Source organism: Taudactylus pleione, unplaced genomic scaffold, assembly GCF_031769625.1.
Source record: "Taudactylus pleione unplaced genomic scaffold, aTauple2 ptg000296l, whole genome shotgun sequence".
Taxonomy (NCBI): Eukaryota; Metazoa; Chordata; class Amphibia; order Anura; family Myobatrachidae; genus Taudactylus; species Taudactylus pleione.
This window is the reverse complement of record NW_028284698.1, coordinates 6,765,449-6,773,915: the sequence shown is the minus strand read 5'-3', so window position 1 is coordinate 6,773,915 and position 8,467 is coordinate 6,765,449. Positions and strand designations below refer to the sequence as shown.

The window sequence follows — 8,467 nt, the reverse complement described above, 5'->3', positions numbered from 1 at the left end:
AATAATAATAATTATTAGCAGATTAATGATAACAGACAAATATAGATATTTGAAAAAGTGTCTGCAAGTTTGCATCTATTTGGTGTTGTGCACCTACAGTATTTGTGTCATGTCTTATATAGACTTGTTTATGTCTCAGTCATATGATGCTCCCATGTTTGTGTATTTAGGTTGCACAATCTCAAAATATTTTCATGGCAGTGACTGTATTAAAGCTGTCAGCAATAGTGAGTCTGAAATAAATGTCACTGTTACCCTGTACATTGCAATGCTGTAGAATCTTTGCCAGTCCAATGCACAACTAGGGAACATCCAGACTTTCTTTTCTTGCTGCAGGGTGAGTCTCCCAAATCCAAATATTCCTAAATACGGAATATTCCTAAATACAGAATATTTTGAGCATGACTGTGATAGTGACATATTTGCTTTCTGATGGTTCAATGTACACAAACTTTATTTAAGGCACAAAATGATTAAAAATATTGTATAAAATTGCTTTCAGGCTGTGTGTATAAGGTGTATATCAGCGTTTTTCAACCACTGTGCCGTGGCATACTAGTGTGCCACAAGCGGTTGTCAAGTGAGGTCACCAAAGTCAGAGCTGACCTGTACTGCTGGCCTGGGCACTTCTGGGCTCTTCTGGGAGGCTCTGGCGCGCCCAGGCCGTGACCTATGGAGATGCGGCAGCATGACATGGGTCACACACACCACGTTGCACGCCCACCTGCACCTTCTCCTAGCTCTCCACTGTGTGCTCAGTCACTAAGTGTGACTGAGCAACCCCAGACAATGAGGGACAGGACAGTGAGCCTTCTCAGCTGGTTATTTTATTTTTTCTGTGGGGGCTAATGTGATTTTTTTTTTTGTTCTTTTTTTTTCTGTGGGGAGCAATGTGATTGTTTGGCCCCCAGAGGAAAAAAAAACAAAAAACAATTGCATTGCTCCCCACAGAAAAAAAAGAACAACAACAAACACATTGGGCCCCACAGAAAAAAATATAGAAAAAAATGGTCCCCACAGAAAGAAAACAATCACATTGGTTGACCCCCAGAGGAAAAAAAAAACAATGTGATTGCTTTTTGTACTGTGGGGGCCGATGTGTGTGTTTGGTTTCTTTCTGTGGGGACCATTGTGTTTTATATTTTTTTTCTGTGGGGCCCAATGTGTTTGTTTTTGTTCTGTGGGGGCAAATTAATTTAATTTTTTTCTGTGGGGGGCAATATGTGTGTGTTTGTTTTTCTGTGGGGGCCAAAGTCTGTGCTTTTTAATGTGCAGGGCCGATTTGTGTGTTTGTTTTCTTTCTGTGGGGACCATTGTGTTTTATATTTTTTTTTCTGTGGGGCCCAATGTGTTTTTTTTTTGTTCTGTAGGGGCGAATGAATTTTATTTTTTTCTGTGGGAGGCAATATGTGTGTGTTTGTTTTTCTGTGGGGCCCACAGTCTGTGCTTTTTAATACGCAGGACCGATTTGTGAGTGTTTTTTCCCGTGGGGGCCAATGTGTGTGTGTTTTTTTTCCCATGGGGGACTGATGGTGTGCATTAGCTATTTTAAAATCTTGTTTGGTGTGCCGCAGGCTTAAAAAGGTTTAACATCACTGGTGTATATGAAACATAAATAATTTTTATGTATGTACGCAAACTTCGTTCGATGCATAAAATTTTGTATAAAATTACCTGCAGGCTGTGTATAAGGTGTATATAAAACATAAATGCATTCTGTGTTTAGATTTGGGTTCCATTCCTAAAGATATTTTATTATGGTATGCAAATATTCCAAAATACGGAAAAATACGTTATCCAAAATACCTCTGGTCCCAAGCATTTTGGATATGGGAGACTCAACGGTATATAAATTGCATCACAGATTGTTATTCCTAATAAAGTGTTAATACAAGGTTTTCTGAATACAATACATTGCTGGCTTTCATAAAACTCTTTGATTTTTGTATAGTTTACACAGATACTTGCAGTGAAAGAACATGGGCATTTGAGTAAGCAACAATGCAGTGAATCTCCTCAACAACAGGCGGAACAGATTGTGCTGTATATACATGTGAGTTAGTGTCTGTGTGCACAAAATACCATGTAGTTGTAAAAAGAGAATCGTTATGAAATACTGACAGTCGGGATCACGGCGGTCAGAATCCCGACGTCGGGATCCCGACAGGGTTAACATACCGACACTTGTTGGTCGATATGCTAACGCTCCCCCTCTCCCTACTCTAACCCTACCTCTTTGGTGCCTAACCCTAACCTCCAGAACTGTAAGTAGACTGGTGCCCTGTGCCCCCCATTTTTTAAATAGGGACATTATATAGTGCACCTGAAAAAGGGCCATGGCTCTCATGGGGAAGGGCCAGGGAAGATATAGGGGAAGAAAAAGGGGAGGGTTAACCCCCTATTGTTCCTCAGAAAACTGAATTATACTTGCAACAATATATGAAGACTATATGGTAATAGGAATTCAGAGATATTAGTTGCATGCATTTGCAAATACATGGGAAGCTGCTAGTCCACGTTACGGCTTCTCTGTAACTAGCAGTCCCTAACACTAAGGGGTTCATGTCCGGGGCGGAAGGCACCCCAAAAAATGTCCAGCCCAGGACCCCCCCAGGGCATCACACGAAAAATGGAAAAAGGGTGACAGTGCAGTGTAAAGTATAGATGTGTACGAGTATTTAATAAGTGTTGAAAAAGATGTTAAGATATATGTGAAAAAATTACATGAATAAAAAACAAACATAAAAGGTGATGTGAAAAGTAACTACGTGTATTAAGCGGTGATACCCTGAGGAAGCCCAGCCAGAGTAGCCTCAGGGGCCCTACGACCAAACGCTCACCCCAAATGTAATATATACCAATTATAAGGCCTCATGATAAAGGCACATATAAATTTTGTCAAATGTAAGGCCTCATGATAAAGGCACATACATAAATGCATCCAAATTGAGAGCCAGCTTACCAGGAAGTCACCCTTGGGAACTCTAACTAGCACTACTAGAACCAGCATACCTTCCTAATGCTGGCTCATTCATGCATCTCATAACAACAAACAAAAAATGGCAGCTGCTCAATCAATCTGGCAGTACTATATTTAGGTGCATGAAAGGGAGGGGTTATACCAAGTAGAAAAAGTGGGAGGGGGGGTTAACCCCCTATAGTTCCTCAGCACACTGAAATATACTTGCAACAATATATGAAGAATATATGGTAATAGGAATTCAGAGATATTAGTTGCATGAATTTGCAAATACATGGGAAGCTGCTAGGCCACGTCACTGCTTCTCTGTCACTAGCAGTCCCTAACACTAATGTGTATATATATATATGTATACAGTATGTGTGTGTGTGTGTATATATATATATATATATATTAGGGATGTGCAGGCTCGGATAGGTTCGAGTTTGCACGTGGAGTTCGGATTTTTCCCTCCAAAAAAACGGAACTCAGAACGAGGCAAAACGTCATCTTACATGGACGAACATCATCATTCCTGGACAAAAGACCAGGAATGATGATGTTCGTCCATGTAAGATGACGTTTTGCCTCGTTCTGAGTTCCGTTTTTTTGGAGGGAAAAATCCGAACTCCACGTGCAAACTCGAACCTATCCGAGCCTGCACATCCCTAATATATATATATAAATACAGTAAATTCAGTGCGCAAATCAATCAATCAATCAATGCATAAACACATATAATACTGTGAAAAGTTTTTTAGAATCCAATAAATAAATGGATTTTTGGAACAAAGTAAATCTGTGTCACAGACGCCAGATATAGCACAGGCCACAGGTACCACACAGGCCGGCGTCTTCCCCACGTTAAAACCCGGATCCAAGCGGGTATTGGTTTATCTGGAATTGAGAGCAAGAAAGAAGGGGCATGAAACTGTAAAACAGATTTTATTGCAGACAGCGGACATAAAACTCGTTCAATGAATATGCGTACCACAATCAGCGGTCAGATACCATCGCAAGTAATAAAAATGAAGAAGCCTGAATATCACCCGAACGTCTTCGGGGACTCCGTCGGCTATTCGACCAGTAATGGAAAGCAACGCCAAACCACGCCCCTGGGCATTGAACGAGTTTTATGTCCGCTGTCTGCAATAAAATCTGTTTTACAGTTTCATGCACTATGTGGCGCCCCTTCTTTCTTGCTCTCAATTCCATATATATATATATATATATATATATATATATATATACACACTGTATGTACAGTATATGCAGTATATATATATATATATCGGATATGGGATTTTTTCAGTATTTAGAATATCTGGGGGTCTGGCGTAGGTGCGTGGGGTTCCAGCGTTGTCAGCGGGGGTCCGGCTTTCGTTTCGGGTGTCCAACAGTGCCTGTGGCAAGGTGTGGAGGTGGCCCTGGTGGAGGGATGCAGGGGGGTCGGGCAGGGGTGCAGGAGGGTCCAGTGACATCCACAGAGGGTCCAGTGGTATCCGCAGAAGTAGCCGGTGAGAGAATATAATGTATATATAGTATACTATACTATATACAGTATACTAGGGATGGCCACCGACCATGGATGGTTTGCCCCCCAACCGATGTTAATTAAACATCAGTGGCTGACACATCGGCTATCGATGGTACAGCTGTCAACAGCCATCATTACAGTATAACATAAAAATTGCTATTTTTATGGTATACAGTGTTTTAAAAAAAATGTTATATAAAATCATGTTGGATAAGTTTTAAAAAGATGTCATTGACCTAATTCAGTCATAAAAAAACCCTACAATTTGGGAGCGGTTTTTGGAAAAAAAAATAATTGTCAATTAAGTGGTTAAAAACACCTGTCCCATTCATACAGCACCTCCATATACATGTCCCACATCAATTAACCCATTTTCTTGCACTTTGCATTTTTCACCCCCAAAATTACATATCATTATTTTCCAAATTAAGCTAATTAAAAACTTATTTTTGCCTAATTAGTCATTAAGGAGGGTGTCCTTTACTATTCAGGAGGTGGTAAAAACTTTTGCAGGTGTGAATTCTCCATACCATTTGCCACAAAAAGTTACGGCTGATAGGAATGCGCGATAAGTACAAATTTGCACAATAAGCCGGTTTTTTTAATTTTCATAAAATCGGCTTTTCACAGCTAATTGAATTTCCCCCTAAGCTATACAAAATACCTACTGTGCTCACCTTCTATATAACATTATTTACCCTTACACCTGGTTGTTTATTCTTCCAATAACTAGTTGCTATTGTTATAAATAAATTAAAATAAACATCTTTTCAAATGTTCTTAATATAGATACATTTTAATCTGGTGAGTCTTGATCGATCAAATTACTTCCACATCATAATTTAGGACACCCCTATGTTATTCAGTGTTCATTTCACCCATACCCCCCAATGGATGTTACATGAACATGGACACATCCAGCGTACACCATATACAGCACAGTGATATGGGCAGGTAACTGCCACATGTTGTTTTTGAGGCATGCGGCTGCCGCCAGGACAGCTGAGCTGTTTACTTTAAAACCACTGGTGGAACAGTGACAGTTGGACGTCAGCTGTGGATGCAGAGATGGAGAAGGCTGCCATGAAGAGACGGATGGTTTCCAACTCCGCTGATGAGGAAGAGGTGAAGGGAACCTTCATTAGGAGGAATAAGAAGAGATGGAGAAAGTTATCTAGCTCAGAGGAGGAGAGAAACGGGGCTCGAGATGCGATGAAGAGGAGGATTAGCTCCAACTCCTCTGATGAGGACGTGGTGAAGGGATCCATCATGAAGAAGACTAAGAAGAGATGTAGGAAGTTAAAATCTAGCTCAGAGGAGGAGAGGAGCGGGGCTGGATATGCCAGGAAGAGGAGGATGGTTTCCGACTCCTCTGATGAAGAACAGAAGGGATCCATCAAGAGAAATGATAAGAAGAGATGGAGAAAGTTACCATCTAGCTCGGACGAGAAGAGTGAGAGCGGAGCTGAGAGGAAGATGAGCGACGTACATGACGCAGTTGCAGAGAAAAGAAGTAAGGGAAACTCACACATGCAAACTATATTCATATAAACACTGTAAATGTCTTTTGGTCGCTGCACCACATTAGAGAAGTGCTGAGGCCTCTATCTCATCTACTAATATTTAAAAATACATTTATTAGAATTTATTTGCGAAATGCTAAATTACCTGCATCAAAATCTAAATTACTGTTATTTGTCTTGCTGGTAATTCCGAAAATGCCTATAAATCCCAATATTTAATGATTCTGAGTTGGGAGTGAAGCAAAAAAAAAAGTATCTTTGTATCTGGAACAAACCATGTTGCAATGCAAGGGGTGCAAATACATTTAGATATTTGTATAAATGAAGGGTAAATACTGGCTGCTATTGCATGTAGCCCACAAATACTGGACAGCTTTATTTTTACACTGTGGATTTGAGTGTGTACACATCCATCTAAGTCACACATTTTAAATCTGGTACACAGTTACTGTACTTGCTTTGCTCCTAACTCAGGATCAGCTCCTGTATCTTCTCCACAACAAGTATCGCTAATGTGTAATACAATGACTGTGCTATCTGTCTGTGCCATGGAGCTGCTCTTTTGAATCAGACACACATAAGAGCTCAGGTTTGGAGCAGTGATACTCAGGTTGGGTTTGTGGGTGATTTAATTAGATGTAGAGGCTTATGGGGAGCTGCCCATGGCAAGGAAGCAGTGGTGTATCTATAATGGGTGCAGGGTGTGCCGGGCACACAGGCCCCTGTGTCCAGGTGGGCCCACACCGCACACCCTGCACCCATATTTCCCTATACTTACCTATCCGAACATTGGCTGGAGAGGCCGCTTCGAAGAACGCCTGGAAAATGGCCGCAGCGATCACTTTCCCAGTGTTCTGCGCATGCGCAGTAGGGAAACTGACCACAGCGGCCACTTTCCTGGCGTGCTGCGCATGCACAGTAGACTCGTGCCCAGTGTCTACTGTAGCTGTCAGTATGCCGCAGCCACCGGAGAAAGAGGAGGGGGCCTTGGATGGTGAGTGAACACGGGCCCACTTCTCTCTAAATACGCCCCTGCAAGGAAGCTTCAGTCACTTGCACTAGAGGCTAATCTGCTGAAATCTAATGGATGTCTGACTCTCACAGGCTGTTACATGTACCTCACATATGGTTACATTCAAAGCCAGCCCTAGGCATAGGCATTCTATGCAAATGCCTAGGGCATCTGGAATGCCTAAGGGCATTCCATGGCTCTGCAGCTCCCCCCTCCGCTACCGCGATCGGAGCTCAGCTCCGACCGGGCAGCGCAGTAGTCAGCCTGTCAGGTGACAGCCAGAGCCGGGTCAGAAGCTCATTCTGGCTTCACAACCATGTGACCGGCTGGGGCGGAGTCAATGTGCCAGACCAGTCCAGCTGCAGCGTGAGGAGCATGGAGCTGTGACACTGGCTGCACAGTGACTGCATTGACAGATCAGGTACATGACAGGTTTCCCCGGGGTAGGGTGACTGAGGTGATTAGTTGCTGTTGGTGGCGCCGGGTGTCAGTGACTGGAGAGAGTGAGGCATGCAGTGTGCCAGTGTCTCTATACTATGCAGAGTTCACTCTGCCTGTAGCTCCCAGGTCCTTCATCCCTCATTACTCTCTCTGCAGCCGGGGCGGGCCTTGGTAACAGGGCGTGACCTAATCGTGGGAGGCGTGGCCACGCCCCCTTCCCGAAAACCCCCCCCAGTTTTTCAGCGCTCTGAGCCCCCTCAGCCCAGTGCAAAGCCAGGGGGGCGCGATTAGTGTGATCGCTCCCCCCCATAGGAACAGCAGCCACGAGCAGTCTCCCACTGCAGCTCAGCACACGCCGTGTGCTTGGCTACTGTGAGGGAGGGGGGGCGGCATCGGACCTGGGCCCCCGCCGGGCCTCTCAGGAAGCCCAGGCCCGGGTAATCTGTACCCGCCCCCCCCCACTCGGCGCTCCTGTGTATATATATATAATATATATAAATATATATATATATATTTCATTGTGGCTAGTATTAAACACACACTATATATATATATATGTATATATATATATATATAGATATCGTTTGGCGTCCACGTATAATCACTAATGCTGGGTACACACTGGCTGACATATCGGCCGTTTTATTAATTGAACGGCCGATATATTGTGTGCCCGTCGGCCAGTGTGGACACATGGGTTGGGTATAGGATGCCGGCAGTTAGGATCCCGGTGGTCGGAATCCTGACAGGTGCCTAACCCTAACCTCCTCCCCTAGTGCCTGAACCTAACCTTCCCAGCACCCTAAACCTAACCCCTCCTCCCAAACCCGCTACTTACCTTCGGTATCCCGGCAGGCAGGATTTCGGCGTCGGGTCTCCGGAGCAGGTAATGTAAGCATCGGCATCCCGATCGCCGAGATACCGAATGTATCCCGTACACACGATCTGTTCATGAACAACATCGTTCACAGACATATCGCTTTGGCTATCCAGCA

The 8,467-nt window shown here is 43.6% G+C and overlaps 1 protein-coding gene across 2 annotated transcripts in view; it reads left to right on the top strand.

The window, feature by feature from the left end:
- Positions 1-250: 250 nt before the first annotated feature.
- Positions 251-8,467, top strand: part of LOC148511681 (protein kinase C delta type-like) — a 55,485-nt gene continuing 47,268 nt past the window's right edge. For both annotated transcript variants that reach the window (XM_088482901.1, XM_088482900.1), the window contains exons 1-2: positions 251-337; positions 1,952-2,053. The gene's annotated coding sequence lies outside the window, so the exon portion shown is untranslated. The remainder of the gene's footprint in view (positions 338-1,951; positions 2,054-8,467) is intronic.